Source organism: Mus musculus, chromosome X (assembly GCF_000001635.26).
Source record: "Mus musculus strain C57BL/6J chromosome X, GRCm38.p6 C57BL/6J".
Lineage (NCBI taxonomy): Eukaryota > Metazoa > Chordata > Mammalia > Rodentia > Muridae > Mus > Mus musculus.
Genome location: NC_000086.7, coordinates 104183390 through 104203137, shown reverse-complemented (window position 1 = coordinate 104203137; position 19748 = coordinate 104183390). Strand labels below are relative to the sequence as shown.

The 19748-nt window shown below is 41.7% G+C and overlaps 1 protein-coding gene across 5 annotated transcripts in view; it reads left to right on the top strand.

Moving 5' to 3' along the window:
* The first annotated feature begins 1354 nt into the window (after positions 1-1354).
* The window catches only part of Nexmif (neurite extension and migration factor), a 125023-nt gene continuing 106629 nt past the window's right edge, over positions 1355-19748 (top strand). For 2 of the 5 annotated variants that reach the window (XM_006528031.4, XM_030251339.1), the window contains exons 1-2: positions 1522-1629; positions 2267-2505. The gene's annotated coding sequence lies outside the window, so the exon portion shown is untranslated. Of the gene's footprint in view, positions 1469-1521; positions 1630-1953; positions 2506-19748 lie in introns of those variants that run through there. The other 3 variants (XM_030251340.1, NM_001077354.3, XM_006528034.4) reach the window with 3 other exon arrangements.

Here is a 19748-nt window from a genome sequence, read left to right as displayed (position 1 = left end):
TAAGCCATCGCACTGGCTGGCAACTAACTTTCAAAAAGAATAACAGCATATGTGGTTAGCCAAGGTGAAATCAAATGGCAAAGAGCAATTCATTCTGGCAATTGAAATCCAGCCATACATGGTGGCATTTTTATATGCTTGACATTTGTTTCTGCACTTGAGGGTGGATGTCAAATTTTATTTTATTTTTTATTTATCTCATTGGCCTAAAAGAGGCAAGTGTACTTGCACAGTAAGCAAGGTACATAAAGCACTATTCCTCTTTTCAAGATGTGCATATTTTGTCAGGGTTCAATATTCTAACCTGTAAAATGGAAGTAATAAAAATGTGTTTATTATGAGGATTAAACAAAAGAATTGGTGTAGGTTGCTCACCATAGTGGTTGTCACACAGGTAAACACTCAGGAAGTTTGGATTCTTTGAGAAATGAGCCATTATTGAAGGATGAGTTTCTGTAATATAAGAGGGGACTGACAAGGAGTATTCCAAGAAGGTGAAATGGTAGGTGGCCTTTAGCTAAACCTCCCTGAAAACACACCCAGAAGTGTGTCCCCTAGGTGAGTGTAAGTTTTAAAAACCTGCCCCCACCCCACACAGACACTCCATGGCAAGAGGATGAAAGAGTCAGGACTGCGTTCCTTTAACTTAAACCCGACCCCTGTATCTTTTACTTTGCCTTGAAAAATCTCTCCCCCTACCCTCCTGACCCATACACATTATCCATGTCTGTGCTGTTTCTGGGGAGGGGTTAGGTGACAGGCTAGAGGCCCTGGGAAGGGTTAGAGGACTTACACACTGCAGATCTCGAAGTCTGACCTTAGAAAATGAGGCTGTAGGGTGGAAACAGAGAAATCTGAAATTGAGCTCTCCATGACTGGGAAGCTGGGTTGTGGCAAGGACTTGCTGGAGCAAGTGCACACAAAGTAGCTAGCTTTATTCTCTCCGCTCTAGCGTCAACACTTAATCGTTCTCCCTGGTTTCTAGTGGCACTGACCGTGGCTCTCAGGCCCCAACCCTACACCCTGGGCTTCATTGAATACTACGTGTTCCCCGGTGGGTCGCTTTCCATTCCTGTACTGTTGATTCCCAGGGCGTCAAAAGGGAAATGACCACCTAAGGAATTTTCCTGTGACAGCAGTCAGATCCCATTTCCTTCCCGGCCATATTCAGAATCCCTTTTTCTCTCCTTCACTTCCTAAAAAAACTCATCCCTTTCCAATTCTCTGCCTTGTTACAACCCTTCCAGCACAATCCACCTTCCCGGGGCTTGGGGCCTGAAGTTAAGGGTAGGTTGGATGGATAGAGGCTTAATACATGGAGCCATTCAGATATTCTTCCTGAAACTTCAGAGCGCCCCTCTCTGAACACATAACTGCCTTCAAAGGCGTGGGAGAGTGGTGTCCGGCTGCGTGTCTGCTAGGGGAAGAACAAGCCAGCAGCGCCGTGGACTGGGCGGGCTGCGAGAATGTGAGTGGGGGGCGGGGTGGGGGTGGGGAAGGGGGGTGCGCGCCCTTTATGACAGGTGGCCGCGCAGTGCGCGCTCCCGGACGTCTGAGGGGACCGCCGGGAGGGACAGACAGACAGACAGGGTGGGAGGGGGCACACACGAGGAAGGGACCGCAGAGAGGGTAAGGAAAGAGAGAGCAAGATAGGGAGGGCTGTGGTGGGGAAGGAGGATAGGGAGGGGAACGCGTCCAACAAGAACTGCTGTGTTGGAGGAAACAATGGCAGGGGCAATAGCGATGGTGGCAGCCGAGGCAGCCCCACTCTGGGCACCTTTCTGAATGGGCAGAGGCAGCTCTGGAAGCAGAAGAGAGCAGGCAGAGCCCGCAGAGGCTCTGAGCCAAGCAGCCCAGGGAGGAGAAGGGGGAGGAGGAGGAGGAAGAGGAGGAGGAGGAGAAAGGGGGGAGGAGGGGGCCGAGGCAGGGGGGGAGAACCCGGGAAGGAAAACCAGTAGCATCAGCAGCAGCAGCCACCGCCGCCGCCACCACCACAGCAGTGGCAGTAGCGGCAGTGGCAGCGTTTAGCAGTAGTGTTCCCAGCGCTAGCGGCAGTCGCAACCGCCCTCCGCGTCTCCGTCTCGCGGACAGCCGCAGCCACCGCGTGCAGAGCGGGCTCCGGGCACCGCCGCGCGCAGCCGGCGAGCCGGGCAGTGCTGGCGCGGGCGAGCGGCGCGGTGAGAGGAGCGCTGTCCTGGGAGCCGGCGGGCGGCTGTGGAGCCTCTGAGTTTCGGCGCCCGAGCCCGACAGCTCTGCCTCCATCTAGTGCGGCGGCTGCGGCGGAGCCAGAGTGAGCGAGCGGAGCGAGGCGCGTCCACCTGGCGGGCCCCGCGCATGGAGCAGAGGCAGAGGAGACGGCAGTGAGCGGGAGCAGCGGCGGCAGCTCTAGCAGCTCCGGCGACGGCGACGGCGGCGGCAGCCCAGCCTTGACTGCGACCGTCCCAGCTCGGGACGCCGGCAGCAAGGACCCACCAGCGACGTGCGCCTCGGGAGGCGGCCTGCGAGGTGAGTCTGAGCGCTGCCATGCAGCCTCCCCCATCCCCCCCGGGCCTTCTCCCTGGCTCCCCGGGCCGGCTGGAGCCGGCGGGCGGCAGCTGGGGGTGGGGGTGGCGGCTGCGAGGAACCGAGGGCTAGCCGAGCGAGGAGCCGAGCAAGGGATGCCGGCGGGGAGAGCGTGTGTGTGTGTGTGTGTGTGTGTGTGTGCGCGCGCGTGCGTGTGAGTGTGTGTGAGTGGGAGAGTGTGCGAATGGCGTGCGGGTGCTGTCTGTGTGCGGGAGGCAGCGAGGCCGCCGGGGCGAGGGAGCCTGGCTCGCCCGCCGCTGCCGCCGCCGCTGCCGCCGCCGCCGCCGCCGAGCGTGCGCTGCAATCTAGGAAAGGCCTGTGTGCCGCCGCCGGGGGAGGGGGAGGGGAAGGGAGCGGGCCGGAGCCGCCGCCACTGCCGCCGCCGCTCACACACGCCTGCCTGCCGCAGGGCAGCGGCCGCTAGCCGCCTGCCACCTCCCATCGGTTCGGTGACCCCGGGGGAACCTCGGGCGTCTGGGGAAAGTGGCACGGCCCGAGGCACGCGTCCGAGGGAGCGGGAAAACGTAGGCACGCGGCGGGCGCCGGCTGGCGTCCCGGCCGAAGCTGCAGAGGTGCGAAGGCGCCGCTGGCCGCCGTACGGACGCCTCCCCCGCCCGAGGCTCCCGCGCGCCCCAGGCGCCTCTGGCCACCCCGCGGTGGCACGGGCGGCTCGCAGCACCCGCTCCAAGCAGCCGCCGCTGGCGACCGACGAGAAGTTAGGGGCCCGAGCGAGCCTCGCCCAGGCTTGTCACCTTTGCAGGAAATTGGCCCGCTGCCCTTTCCCGCTCTCCCTTGCCGTCAGATTGACGCTTTCCTCCGGGACTCCTGGAGCTCGTCGCTGCTGCGCCTGCAGGGACACTGCTGCGGCTCGATCTTATCCAGCCCTGCGGGCTCAGAGGCCGTGGGGCGGCCCCGCTCCCCGAAAGTGTGCAGACCGCGCTGTTCAGCTGAGGAATCCAGTGGTTTCAGCATGACTGCTCCTGTCTCATTAGTGAGACACCGAACCACGGGCGCAAGGCTTTTAGTCTTTTTCTGAAGTTAAAAAAAAAAAAAAAATCAGTTGACATTCCCATTTTGACACCAGCACTTCAGATTTTTGTCCAGCTTCTGGTAGCATTTTGGAATGACCAAGTCTCATATTTTGCTTCTGGGCTTTGGCTTCCAACATGTTGTTAAATTCTAGGCGCAACAGCATACTTAACTGTGTGGCTTTTTCTAACGTTTCATTTTGTAGACTTGTCTGAGAATACACAATAGTGTGTGGGGTTGGCAGGACTTTTTTTTAAGTATCTTTATAAAATACTTTAGCGCTGGGATTTAAAAAACTGTTTTAATTGAAGAAGCAGAGTGTGCTTATAGTTCTGGAATATTTTGCTTGCTGAGTAAAAGGTGCTCTAATGGTTTCCTCTGAACTGCAAGAGACCATTTGGGACTTGCGGGGTGAGTCGCACATCTTTATGCATGGATAGAATGACCAAACATTTTATTTACAGCAGTGATGTTCTCATAGCTGAGGAGATTTTACACTTATTAAAAAATATTTTTAGAAAGGAACAAAAAAAAAACCTTAAGAAACTGTCATTTTACATATTAACTAGAAAACCGGCTAATCAAATAAAACTGGCTGAGTGTCTGAAACTCTATCCCAGTGAAATATGTGGCTGTGAATATAATTAACCATCTGTCTAGTGAGCAATTTAAATTTGGGCTGGTACATTTTTATTACAGTCTCTAATTTCTGGAAGACTTGTACATTTTACCCAGCACTAACAACAGAAGCGTATTTGCTTACTAGGTCAGAAATGTACTTGTGTGGTGGTGGGATTTCCCTCTATCCCCACCCTTACATCTTATGTAGTCTCTATACTCTTACATCTTACATAGTCTCCATACTCCTTGACCAGGGAGGTCAAATAAACCTCGGGCTTTTTTGCAAGCAACATATTTACAATAGGGGAATTCAAAGCCCCTCTGGCAGCTAGTGATTAGACATTTTGTTGTTGTTTCTTGGAAATACTTAGCAAAAATTGTCTCCCACAGAACCTAGATAGATTGCATGTATTTGAGTTGAAAAGACATAATTTTTGTGTGTGTGCCCATGTGTTCAAATAGGGTGGGGTGATTCAAGAAAATTTGTAAGACTTGAAATTTGATTTCATTTACTTTGTCTTTTTCTACTTAATTCTTTGTAGAGCACACCCCCCAGCTTGTCTTCCTGTCTCCATACCCCTATGCCCCACAGAACTAGGCTAAGAAAAATCACACTCTTGTCCCTTTAGCCAGTTTTTTTTTTACTTCAATAGTACCAGATCTGTGATTATTAACAATATGTCAAGAAACTAACTTTTTTTGAAGACCAAACATTCAAAATATCAAAACATAAAATATTGTGCACATTTAAATTCTTCCTGTGGTATGATTTTTAACTTGAAAGTAATTACTTGAAAAAAAACTGAAAAGAGTTTAGGGAAAAGATTAGATTTCACAGACTCCAACCAAATAGCTATTGTTAACATAATTAAAAAGAACCACTGATTGTGCAGCAAGCCAGAGAAAGCCATTTAAAAGAAAATACTTTTAAAACAAATATTTGCCTAAATTACAGCTCGGATAAATGGGTAACAATTATATAAGCACATGGCAGAATTTGACATATGTCAAGTCTGTTAAATAAATCAGTCTGTTCAATGAATAAATCTTCGATGCATCAATGTTTTTTTAACACACACATACACACATGCAGGCACACGTGCAAACCTGTAATATCCCTGTTGCCAAAGTCAAACAACTGCAGAACACTGCTGCTTTCTGTTTTACTCACTGTCTTTCTCCTGTCTTTTTCTTTTTCTTTTCTTTTCTTTTCTTTTCTTTTCTTTTCTTTTCTTTTTTTTTACAATCTGATTACCTGTAAGCTGCCCAGAGAGCAAAGCGAACTAAAGATGTGCTGTTGATTCCCTTTGCTTGTGTTTACGGAGGTAGAAGAGAGAAAGAAAAAGCTCTAACAGCCGGATTTAAAACACTCAAAGACGTGCTCATGGCACTCTAACACAATCACTGTGGAGGTTCTAGTCTCACTGAAGTATTTGCTTAGGGGAGGGACTGTCTTAACCAAAGAAGCATTTATTGCAGTTTCTCTGCTCCTAAATCCAGTTCTAGAGATTTTTTTCTTCTGCAAGCCCCTTCCATTGTAGTAAGAGGAGATTCTAGTTGGCCTTTGACTGTTATATGTAAACTTTTTATGTGTTAGTATACCCGTGGTCAAAATGTTCCTGCTGGCAGTAAGCAAAAGAAGATAGAAGGGTCAAACAAGTGATACAGAGGAGACTGATTCACTGAGAAGCAGGTCATTTTTGGCTTCATTGTTTTTCCCATGTTGGAGGATTTCAGATTTAAACTTTATATTTTCCTTTATTATTTTACTTCCTCTGAAGAGTCGAGCTCCCTAGTTAATAGTTCCTCACCAGAGCACCCTTTCAAATCCAAGGTCATAAGGTTGGACATAAAGAACTTAAGCTGGTTGTCCAGGACGCTTTGAGAACAAAACAAAGAGCCATGACAGGAGCACTTCAGGTGACCTTTAAGTTTGTACCTTCACTGCTATCCAGAAAATGTATTTTGAGGCAGACATGAAACAACATCGGCCTCCTGCCACAGTAAGCATATCACAATTTAGGGAAGGAGGCAGTTCAGGGAAGCTGCCTTTTTGAGGCCTGCTCCAGGTAGAGGCAAGGATCTTTTGTCTCTTCCCTCTGTCCTGAATAGTGATTCACAGACTTTGGCTATGGAATGTGCTCCCTTTTTCTTGTAAATGCTATGATCTAATGTCTTTCCTTGTTCTCCAGCCGGAAAGGATTTCTAGCGTTTGTTTTGCTTTTGTTGTGTTCTGTTCCAAGCTTTTTCCCCTTTTCCCCCCGGAGCTGAAGATGGAGCACAGGGCCTTGGACACGCTAGAGAAGAGCTCTACCTTGGAGCTACATTTCCAGCCATGAGTGTTTTTTGCTTTTGTTTTTCATTTTTAGACAGGGTCTTGTGTGTAGCCCAGGCTACTTTTGGATTTGTGATCCTCATACGTCCACCTCCCGAGTACTGGCATTACATACAATGTTCCAAAAACCCCTGGCAGAATTCTTAAGAGCATCCACAACGCACACAATTTTTTTTCCAAAATGGCGTGTCTATAGATCATCTTATTTCTCTCCAGTAAGATGACTTTGATTTAAGCAATTATGTACCATTTTCCTCAAGTGTCCCCAAATCCTATGAAAACTATCAGTTTCATTCTCCCATTGTTTTTTTCAAGTGTCCCACAAACTAGCTGGAGAAAGAAGCTTCTGCTGTCTATCTGCAGATTATCTAAAGGCTGGAGAACAAGATTTGTACACTGCATCTAAACATAGGAATTTTGACCCACCCTCCATCAAGAACAAGCATAAACCCAGATGTGGTATAATCCCCCACACAAGAGGCTGAGAGGCAAGAAGATCCTGAGCTTGAGGTCAACCTTGGAAACAGAGAGTTCGAGGAAATCTTGGGATGTGTAGTGAGACCCTGTCTTGTTTCAGAGACGGGCTGCATAAAACTCCATGTTCAATCCTTAGTGCCACCTAAACTGGATGTGGAGCTATGATCCCAGCATTCAAGAAGAAAAGGTAGGAAGACAAGAAGTTTAAAGTCATCCTCAACTAGATAGCAAACTTGAGACCAGCCTGGGATACACAAGAGCCTTCCCACAGAAAGATGACAAGGAAGAGATTCATTTCATGTGAACAAAGTTAAAGTATTTTTTTATTTGGGATTATTGGTAGGTTACCATATGTTGTGGCACACTTGTTTTATTCTTTAAAAATTCTATGATTACTTAAAGTACAGCACCTTTAAAAGACATATTTCCTAATTTGAGTTGATAGTTAATTTTCAAAACTTGATAGACTAGTGAGCTTCTGAGAGACAATGACTCTTTAACCTAGTTCACCTTACATTTGTCAGCCAAGAGGTCTTTCTGTAGAAGATCCTCAGAAAGATTGATGCTTTGTGTCTGACAGAATTGGAATATTGTGTTCAAAGATATCGACACAAAATGGAAGTCTATGTTTGCACATACACATGTACTCAAAGAGGTACCCTCTACACATTGGAGAGTGCTTCTTGCTTTCATGAAAGGCTGGTAAGAGGGAATATGTTAGGGCTGGGGAGAAGGCTCAAAGGTCAAGGGCACTGCCTGTTTTTATCTAGAAGACAAGAGGCATAGGCATGTTTAGAGGCAGGTAGATCTGACTAGGAGTTTGATTCCCAGAAGCCATATGGCAGTGCATGGCCATCTGTAACTCTAGTTCCAAGGGCTCTGACACACACTTCTGGCCTCCTAAAGCACTAGACATGTACATAGTACACAGACATATGTGTAAACAGAGCACCACACACATGAAGTAAAATAATTTTAAATTTTTTGAAATACACAGTGAGTTCTAAGTTTATCTGGAAACCTTAGGGTTAGAAAGTACATCCTGACCACCGTATTCATGAAGAAAATCTTTAGCACTAAGGGAAGTATGATAAGAGACAAGATGCTCTTTTAAGTTGTCTGCCTCCCAGTCCTAAGTCTCTGTGATGGACTTCATTAATCGGGAGCAGGAGTGAATGAAAAGGTGGTTCCCCAATCTAAATCTGACCTATCATGGAATAATAATGTAATCAAGAAGGAAAAAAATGAAGCTAGTTAGAAGTGATATTTGTAAATATTTTCAAGCTTTTATTACCTAGTTGAGCTTTACCAGATCCATTGTTAATACATGAGAGATTGTCTAAAGCCAGGAAGAGTTGCAGGGGATTACCTAAACAGCCAAACTGGTAAGTGAATTTTGTTACTGTTGATGTATCGTTAATTATCACCTTTCTCTCTTCTGCAGTAACCTAAGTTTTGTGGCACGACGAAGTTCTTTCCGACTCCTTTCCCATTGTTTGCCATGTTGTTCTGGGCACATGTGATTTATTAACCCAGAAGCTGGTCTTGATGACTCCTATAAGCAGAAACTCACTTTCTCTTTCTTTACTTGTTAATAAGTGAACCACACCCAGAAGATACACCGCCTTACTAAGTAGAGGAGTAGAAAAAGGACCAATACCATTTAGATCAGTGTTCCCTAACCAGTAATCTCTAATTGCAGCATGAATTGGTATGAAAATTTGAAGGCCACTGAGTGCAGGCTCTTCAGAGAACTGCATGTTTACCTACATATATACCATATGCATACATTTCAGGAAGACCAGTCGTGCATTGTGAGTTTAAAAACCTCTGCATAACCAGGAGGTGGTGTCACACCCCTTTAATCCCAGCACCCGAGAGGCAGAGAGGCAGGTAGATCTGAGTTCAAAGCCAGCCTGGTCTACAGAGCCAGTTCTGGGACAGCCAGGAAACACAGAGAAACCTTGTTTCAAAAAACAAACGGAAGTCCATCACTCAAACACTGGACCACCAAACAGACAGCATACACCAGCTGATATGAGGCTCCCAACACACATACAGCAGAGGACTGCTGGGTCTGTGTTCATTCAGAGATGATGCACCTAACCCTCAAGACACTGGAGGCCCCAGGGAGTTTAGAGGTCAGGTGGGGTGGGGGCTGGGGGCATCCACATGGAGACAGGGTGGGGTGGGGAGGAGGTATGGGATGGGGAGCAGAGGGAGAATGGAGGGGGGCAGGGAATGGAATATGGAGTGTAAAAAATAGATTAAAAATAAAATAAAATTTAAATAAGAACGAAAGAAAAAACAAATGGAAAAAAAAACACCGAAAAACAAAAACAAAAAACCTTTTCCCCAGTTGTTACAGAGATCCTGCTATATGCCTGTCATGGTCACAGCAACTTGAAATGAAAGCCACGGAAAGGATTCTCAAAAATGCATGTTGTTGTATACTCATGGTCTGTAGCCCTCAGCTACTGTTCCAAATATTTTTTTCTGATTAACTTTCATAGGCACAATTTCATAGGCATTTTTATTATGAAAAAGAGCCACTTAATACCCATTTGAACATTACTGTCCTTACTCAAAATAAGTTGTCTCATTTTAACAAATTCTAGACTTTTCAACTTTAGGCTTCTTAAAAATGCTTTTTCATATACATGCATATAATAACAATTAATGAAAAAGAAGCTATGAGAGGGAGGAAAGGCTGGGAAGAAATGATGGAATTATATTACAATCTCAAAAAAGAAAAAAGATGAAAACAAAATACGCATGTTCAGCTCTCACCCCAACAACTTAATTATTAATGTATTAATTAATATAACATTTATTACATTATATCACATAAAAGCTCTACCTTGCTTACTTTTCTCCTGTCTGTATCTCTTTTGTGCCTTGCTGTCTATAATATTTCACTTAGCCAAGGGATTGAGAAAAATAGAAGACTGTTCTTGGAACCAATTGTTAGGTATGGTGATAGGGTCAGAGACGGAAATGACAGATATGTTCATGAGACCTTTGGGATTCATGGGCTTTTTGGACTATTAGTCATCCTGGAGTGAGTTAAAAGATTTCATCCTGGAACTCTAGTATCATATATTAAATGCCAATCTCTGTAAGCGCTGCAAAAACAAACATATGGCACATCTGTGCTTTGCAGGAGGAATGGTAATATATGGAATCCCTATTTATGAATAAATGCTTCTGGCATTTTTGTCTTAGCAGTTTGGACTATTATAGAGTTTGAGGGTTAGTAGAATCTAACACTGAATGGGTCTATTAGTTATCATTTACAGTACAATTCATCAAATGTTTTTGAGCATCTACTGTGTGCTAAGCATTGGGATATTGGGGATAGCAAGAGAAAAAAACATAAAATGAATTTTCCTGTCATAGGAAATTAGGTGATTGGGTCTTCTGACTATTTTTTTTTAATTTAGTACACCTTTTCTACTGTCTCTGTATTCTATATCTTTGAAAAATAAGTACAGTTTTCTTAACAGAGCAGAAAATTCCTCAGTAAATAGATAATAGATCCCAGACTGGACCGAGACAAGATTTCTAGCTTCTTAGCTTTTTTTTTTTTTCTTCGTTTTTCGAGACAGGGTTTCTCTGTGTAGCCCTGGCTGTCCTGGAACTCACTTTGTAGACCAGGCTGGCCTCGAACTCAGAAATCCGCCTGCCTCTGCCTCCCAAGGGCTGGGATTAAAGGCGTGTGTCACCAGGTCCGGCTCCGAATTCTAGCTTCTTAAACCTTTGGTTTAATAGGCTCCATTGAATCAAGAGCAACATGTTTCTTTTCCTTGCAGTTCTGAGGAAGATGTGCTATCCTTGGTTTCATTGGTGATGTGGGATTGCAAAAGTAGCATTCATCATTATATATTGATGATTGCCCTGAGAGTACAAATCTATACATGTTTGTGTATGCAGATGCATGTGAGTATGCAGGTATGAGAAGGACAGAGATGGATGGACATTGAGTGTCTTCATCAATCCTTCCCCACCTTGTTGTGTCTAAGTTTTAAAATTAAATTTATTCTTTACAACTTTATAGATATATACTGTGTTCTGGTTACACTCACCCTCCACCCTCTATTTATTATTTCCCTGTCATCCTTGCCATGCACTCTCTACAAGTCCCTATTTCACATTTATGCCCTCTTGTGCACCTTATTTTTTGGAACAGGGTCTCGGTGAACCTGGAACTTGACAGTTCACTAAGTGGTCTTGCCAGCAACTCTCTGGGATCCTTATGTCACCTCTTCTTCAGTGCTGGCTTTACTGCACCTGACTTTTTATGCAGATGCTGAAGATATGAACTCATGTCCTCAGGATTGTGCACTAAGCACTTTACTGAGTGCTCCAGTGCCCCAGTGCCCTAGTGCCCTAGTTGCCTGTCTTTGACTGAGTTAGTTTTTAACTATGTGGCTGGTGGATGTGCTGCTATGGATGCTATTTAAAAAAAAAACTTTCCCAAAACTTAGTGGTTTAAAATAAAATAAATCGGTATTCAGTTGCTGTGGATGTCAGTAGTCTAAACCGTGTTTCACTAGACTAAAGTCAAGGTGTGAAAATAGCTGTGTTCCTTTCGGAAACCATAAGAGCAAAACTCTATTTCCAGCCATTGTTTAGCTTCTGGATACTACTTATATTTCACATTTTGTGAAGACTTTCTATATTCAATCCTTCCAGTGGAGGACTGATTTCCCCACATCTCATCACTTCAATATTGTTTCTATCTGCATCTCTGATTTTTACTCTTCCTCCTCTCCCTTCCACTTATAAATACTCCTATAATTGCATTGCACTGCCTGAATAGACAGTCTCCCCAACTCAGCGTAGTCGATTTGCCGCCTTCACGATCTACAACCTTAATTCCTCTTATGCCATATAACCTAAAGTATTCACAGGTTCTGGGAGTAGCATGTGGACCTTTTTGCAATAATTAATAGATTAGTAGGTTAATAGGACATTAAAAGACAAAGGGGCCTTGTGTACCACTCGTCCAGTTCTTCCAGTTGTTCAACCTTGCATAACCATGCATAATATCAAAACCATGAATTTGCCTTAGTCATACTGACTGTATAGTTCCATCCCGTCATATCCCATATGCATGTTTGCATAACTACCAACATGATCAAGACAAATATTATTCATCACAAGAGGTTTGCTTGTGCTTTACCCATTGTAGTTTTTGCACTTTTACTCAATCCATATCAAACTTTCATAGTCACTATTCCATTTTCCATATCTATAGTTTCCTCATTCCAAGAATGTTACATGAACGGAGTCATAAATGACATGAGCTTTTCATGGACTCCTTTCACGCAGCATAATGCCCCAGCTCCACCCACATTTTTGTTTTTGTTGTTCTTGTCTGTCTGTTTGTTTGTTTGTTTAAGAAAGGATCTGACTATGTAACCCTGGCTAGCCAGAACTCACTATGTAGAGTAGAATGGCCTCTAACTTAGAGATCTGCCTTTCTCTGCCTCCCGAGTGCTGGGATCAGAGGTGTGCATCATCAGGCCCAGTCATCCAATTTGTTTTGTATGTAAATAGTTCATTCCTTCTTGCAATTCAAAAGTTTTGTATAGTATCACTATACCACAGTTTAGCTTTTCACTTGCTGAGAGACTTTGCTTATCTACACGTTAGTCTATCAACACACAAAGCTGCTATAAACATTAATGTACAGGTTTTTTTAGAGAACACAAATTTTCATTTTTCTGTGATGAATTTTCAGGTATGATGACTGGTGTGTATGGTAAGTACCTGCTTAGTTTCTTTAAAAGCAAAACTAATTTTGAACAAACTATCCCAGGTTGGGCATGGTGGCACATGGCTATAATCTTAACACTTGGGAGCCCAAGGTAGGAGGATCTTGAGTTGGAGAACAACCTGAGTTACATGATAAATTTAAGTCTAGGCTGGGCTACATAGGGGGACACTGGTTCAGAAAGCGGCAAGGAAAGGAGAGGAGAGAGAAAGCATTTTATAGAGTGCCGGTCTATAACTTATTATAGCTTAGGAAGATTGACATTTTGGCACTCTATATTATATTTATAACCTAATGGTTTTAAGTATTTCTTCTTTATGTATTTATAGCTATATCAGATATTATAATTTTTGCTTCAGCTGTAAAACATAATTGAGACAGGTTAACCTTGCTCTTTCTGTTGTTATTTTTTCCTGAGATTCCAAGATCGTGTTTTTGCACTTTTTTTCCTGTTTAGAGAACATCATTTAACAATTATTTCAAGGCAGGTTTACGAGCAAGAAATTCTAACTTTCTTCCCTTTGAAAATTTCTTTATTGCCCTTCCACAGTAGTATATTTTCCGTAAAGTATATTTTCATGGGACCTGAGGTTCAAGGTTGACAGTTCTTTTTATGAATGTTCTTGAGAAATATGTCATTCTATTCTAGCTTCCATGGATTCTGAGGAGAAATCAGCTGTCATTGTAACTATTTTCCCTTGTTAGTAAGGTTACATTTCTCTCTTTACTGCTTTCAAGGTATTATTATTATTATTTAAAGAAGTTTGACCATGATCCATGATGTGGCTCGGCATGCAGTTTTTGAATTAACCTACTTTGAAATATAGTTAGGTTTTTGAGTATGAAGGTTTGTGTGCTTTGCCAATTTTAAGACTTAACAAGAAAAAGAAAAGACAAGACAAGAAAAGGAATATCATTTGAAATTCCTGACCCACCTCCTATCATTCTTGGCTTCCTCTGATGACAGGAAACTTTTTGCTTTAGTTCTATAATTCCTAGAGGCTCTGGACATTTTCCTGAGTCTAGTCATTCTTTTTTACTTGGATGAAATGATTCCCATCATTCTAGTATGTTAACTGATTCATTTCTTGGCTCTTTCCATTTTGCCCAAGAGAAGGTTTTTCTGTATTATTGTATCTTATCTCCAAAATTCTGCTCTTTTCTTTATATGCTCTGTTTTTATATTGTATTTTTCTCTTTGTTCCAAAAGTACTTGTAATTGCTAATTGAACCATTTTTGTCACAGGAGCTTTAAAGTCTTTGGTAATTCTATTTATTTTATTTTTTATTTTCTTATTTTTTGTTTTCAATACATCCCAACTGCAGTTTCTTTCTCTTCCCACCCCTTCTTGTTTCTTAGTACAAGGGAGGGATGCCTTTCCTTATTTAAATTGTCTTGTTTTGTTCTTGAGCCAAAGCTCCATACTGTAGTAGTGTAGGTTCCTGTGGAACTCACTGTGAAATTCAGACTGGCCTTGGACTCACCGCAGTCCTCCAGCATTGACCACAAGAGTGCTAAGATTACTGAGCTTGATGAACAATTTATTTTATTGTTTTTATTTCTTTTTATTTAAATGTACAGGTGTTTTGCTGTCTGTATGTGCATCATGTGTATATTAATGACCATGTAAGGGAAGCAGCTTCCTCTTCACTCTGACTTTTGCATAATGGCAACATTTTCCATTTTGAAGAATCGAGTCTCAGAAACATTCAAGTGAGTTTCTCAGAGCCACACAACACACTACTTTGAGCCATAGTGATGATTATAGGCCAGACCATCATCTTACTTCCAAATGCATGATGCCTGTTTTTACCCATAGCATTTAATACTCAGCTTCACCTGACTCATTTCCCAACCTGCTCCTTCTCGGTTCTCAATAGAGCCTTTAACTTTCCCTTTGATGTTGTTTGACTGCAGCTGTTTTCCTGGTTTATTGTGTGGCTGGAGCAAGGTTAGACAAGAGAGGCTTGAGCTCCTTTGTGGGAAAGGGGATCAGAGAGGGAAGAAATATTTAAAACAACCATTATATTATAAGGTACCCTCAAAAAGCAAAGAGAGCCTAGAGTTTATACCTGAGACATAAGCGAAAAGGGATTACAGAAGGGGTCAGGACAGGAAACCAGAAGACACTGGATTGATAAAAGTAAATGGATTCAATGACCAATAAATATGCAACAAAGAGGCCAAGATTATAGAGATTTCTTCCAAGTTGAGATAATAAAGATTATTTTTTGACTATGGTAATAACTTGGGAGAGAGAGTTAAGGGAGGAAATAAACAGTGTCTCTTCATTAGGTTCAACTTTCATAACAGAACAAAGTTTTTAAAAATCTCAAAAGTTTAAGTTATTGTGAGAAAGTGAATTCAGAAAACTATGTTCCCTATATGATTCCCGGGAACCAGTGTGATATTGGTTCAAAAAGGAATGACAGAATACATCTGGGTGTGTAACAGATACCATGAAAAGGTAAGTGGAGATAAGCATTGTCTGCAAAACTCAGTTAAACAAAGGAATTTAAAAGTCATACGACAATAAAGTGGGGCCATCCAGGAGCCCTAATCCTGAAAGAGACACGTTTGTTCAGTCTCTGGCTTACAGACCAGAGCAGAAATGTGTTGAGTTTCTTTGGTGACTTTGATGTATCAAGGCTCCAGGCCCTCTATCTTATCTCACTAACTGTGTCTTTTTTTTTTCTCTCTTGTTATTTTTTTCTCGTCTTTTCAAGTTCTCTGGCTTTAAGGTTAAGTTCATTTGTCATTTATCAAAATAATCCCTGAAGGGTAGGAGTGTAGCTCAGTAATAGAATGCATTCAAGGTCCTAGATTTGATGCTTGCACTGCAAAAGAAATCCATTAACATTACTGAAGTATGTAGAAAAATTCCAACATTTTTTCTTTAAACTTATATATAATTTTGTTTTGAATAAGCAAAAGTATTGCAAAACACTGAGAATCGATAATGGATATATCCTCAGCTTGACAAACTTCAATACTTTGAATGTCAGTTTGCTTTCTTTTTTGGTTTTTCGAGACAGGGTTTCTCTGTGTAGCCCTGGCTGTCCTGAAACTCACTTTGTAGACCAGGCTGGCCTCGAACTCAGAAATCCTCCTGCCTCTGCCTCCCAAGTGCTGGGATTAAAGGCGTGCACCACCACTGCCAAGCTGTAAGCTTGCTTTCAATTTCTATCAGAAAGAGAAAATGAAACATAGCAGGCAAGTTAAATTCTGTCCCCAAGCCTAATCATATTTACCTTGGTTTCCAGGGACAAGCATAAAGATAAATTTGGTGTGTATTTTCTATTTTGTTTTTATACCTCTGTACATGTAGTTATAACCATAAATAATATATAAAACTATTCAGTATTTTTAATTTTATGTAAGCAAAATCCTAAATTATGTGCCATTCTATTTTTTTCTATTCAACAATTTATTTGGAGATTACCTTTTTAAAATGTTCTATGTCTTCTTTGTGCCTTAGAGTCAATGGTGCATGTACATTATTTTTCTTTATAAAATACGCACAATATTGTTATACAAAAATTGAAAAATTCAACCAATTGACCAATTCAACTTGCAAAGATTCTAGACAGCTCATTTAGCCCAGTGGTTCTTGCAATAAAATACTGAAGAGCAAAATGAGAAGGGTCCTGAGAGATAACTCTTTGCCAGTTTCCTAACACATTTATGAAGGAACAAATGGACCAAATAGAAGGAAAAAGAACTTAACAAGAACATACATCCAGTATTATACTTGAGACTCCCTGGTTCCCTGTTCTATACTTGAAACTTTTCGAAAAACAAACAGACAAAGAAGCAAACAGGATAGATAGATAGAAAAAGAAACGTAAAATTACAATTTTAATTATAAAATGATTTATTTTGATAAAATATGAGGAATACAGAAATGTAGAAAAATGAAATCTAGGACTTGCTATATTTTAGTATTTTTATTTCTTTCCCTATACAGTTTCCATATTTCTGTAATTGCTAATTTTTTCTTAAATAGATATAGGTTATATTTATTAATTAATATATGTCTTAAATAGAATAGTTTAAAGGATTATAATTTCAGAAAGCATATTTTTCAGAAAGGTTTTTATGCATTGAAATCTTGTCAGCAAATATTTTAGGGTATTTGTTTACTATTTAGCTATTGCAATCATATAGACAGTAACTACCTGATCATACTTGTCTGCACTATTGTTTGTTTATTCCTGTTCATTGGGCAGATCTGGTTACTTTAATTTTTAATTATAATTTATCTGTATGTGTGTTTGTAATTATATTTATTTTATGTAAATGAATGGTCCTAGATTTGATACTAGCACTGCAAAAGAAATCCATTAACATTACTGAAGTATGTAGTAGTATGAAGTATTTACTTACATCTACGAATATGCACCACATGTGTCTAGTATCCGCAGGTATTAGAAGAGGCTGTCAGATCCTCTGGAACTGAGATTATAGATGATTGGGAACCACTATGAGGGTGCCAGGAAATGAACCTAGAACTTCTGCAAGAAGAACAAGTTTTCTTTTTTGCTCATTTATATATATATGCATGTAATAGTAAAGATATATATGCTTTAATATGTTTGTTTGCTTGAAAGCTTGCATAGCACCTTTTGGTACTATGAAAGTTAGTCACCAGGGTTTTCAGGTGAGATACAGCTAGGATCCTCCAAGGCTTGTGTCCAAAGTACATAATGTTTTCAGTAATAAGAGCTTTACCTTTGGGAGGTAACCAAGGGCTACAGCAATAGCCTGTATTGTTTGGTAGTCTCTTGGACTTTCCTGACCAACAATTCAAAAGAAGGTTTCTAGTGCCTGGTAATGAGATTTTTGTTAGATGGTCTGTGGCTCTTAGGGCAGGGAGAATCATTATCAGGCCAATTGACATAACTTTATTTAAACTATACTTGGATAAGTATACATGTAACTTGTATATAGTATATGTAATTTTGGGTAAGCAAAGTTCTGAGTCTTTCTGGCTTTTTCAAGCATCCTTAGTGTTATTTTTCTCTTTTCTTCCTCTCCTTCTGTATTGCCCTCCTATCCCGCCCCCATTAAAGCTCCAACCTTTTCTCATATACCCCTTCACATCACCTGTACCCTGCTGTTCTCCTCCAGCACAACCCATGGTACCTTTTGACTTCCATGGCTTCTACATTTATACCAGGTTATCTACTCACATCTGAAGATTTGGAGCTAGGAAATGCATATGAGAGAAAAAATGTGATGTTTGTGTTTCTTTTTTTTTCTTTTTTAAAGACTAAATCTATTTATTTATTTATTTATTTATTTATTTATTTATTTATTTATTTATTATATGTAAGTACACTGTAGCTGTCTTCAGACACTCCAGAAGAGGGAGTCAGATCTCATTACGGATGGTTGTGAGCCACCATGTGGTTGCTGGGATTTGAACTCCAGACCTTCGGAAGAGCAGTCGGGCGCTCTTACCCACTGAGCCATCTCACCAGCCCAGATGTTTGTGTTTCTAGATCTAAATTACCCAGTCAGTATATTTCCTAGTTCCACCTCTTTACCTAAAATTTTCATGATTTATTTTAATTTTGTTTGCAATTGAATAGTATTCCATTGTGTATAGGTACCACATTTTCATTATCCATTCATTGACTGAAGGATATTTAGTTTGTTTACATTTCCTAGCTCTATGACTAGAGTGGCAGTGAATGTGGCTGAACTAGTATCTCTGGAATAAGATGTTGAGTCCTTTGGGCACATGCCAAAGAGTGATAGGGCTGGGTCATATGGTAGATTTATTTTTAGCTTTTTGAGAGTTCTCCATACTGATTTCCAGAGTGGCTGCACCATGATAAGATATTCCTAAGGATTAAATAGTGCCACTCATATCTTGGCAGGAACTAACTGCTGTCTAGTTGGACTTAAAGCCTGCTCAACAGGAGGGAAATCATGGCTGATAAGATACTGTAAACCTAGCCAACTCCCTGGGGCTAGTGAAGTCGTGGATCTTAGAGGAGAACCTACTACAACTACTTTAATAAACCAGAATAACTCCTAACTGAATTCTAAACACTTATCTCTAGACCCACAGATAAGTCCAACTTTCACCCTTCATCAAAGAAACTTCTGTCTTACAATGGACAGAGACCATTATAGAAAACCACATTCAGTCAAAATACAGTTAACAACTAATCTCTGGGGTACCCACTTCCAGCAAATACATCTACAACACAACTCCTGTACCTAAGACTCAGGAAACATTGGTAATGAAAGGAGCAGAAAGATTGTAAGAGCTAGAAGACCAGGGAATCTGTGTGAGATTATGTCTCCTATAAATGGCAGGGAAGGTTCACGCATGATACATCAGCAATACTGCTGCCTAAACAAGAGCTGAACAAAGATAATACCAATAGACATGTTATCATGGAAGGGGCCAATCTCATGGGTCCCATCCATTGACAAAGAACTATAGATAACTAAGAACTGCCAAGAGAGGGAGACTTAGTCACCACACAGATGAGCTGTCTAGTTGGTTACTAAATACCAAGTAGTCAGCCCTGAAATCATATACATACAAACAACACTAAATGGACCCAGAAGGTTGTATTAAAAAAAGAAAAAGAATTTGAAAGGAAGCAAGGAGGTAGAGATAGGGATTGGAGGGAGAAAAGGGAAGGGGGAAATTATCTAATTCTACTTTAATTTTCAAAAGAAGAGTAACAAGCTTGCTTAATCCACTGAGCCATCACTCTAACTCCCATCCCAGATCTGGTTCCTTAAAAGCTGACATCAAACCTTAGATTCCTGAAAAAAATCATTCTGGACAATTAGATAGCCATCTGGAGTGCTTGAGGTCTGACCAATGACATGGAAGGAAATCCTTTCACCTCTAAAATAAGCATGTTTTGGAGCACAAAGGGAGTTCCTTCTAGAGCTGCTGGTTCCATGGAAGTTTA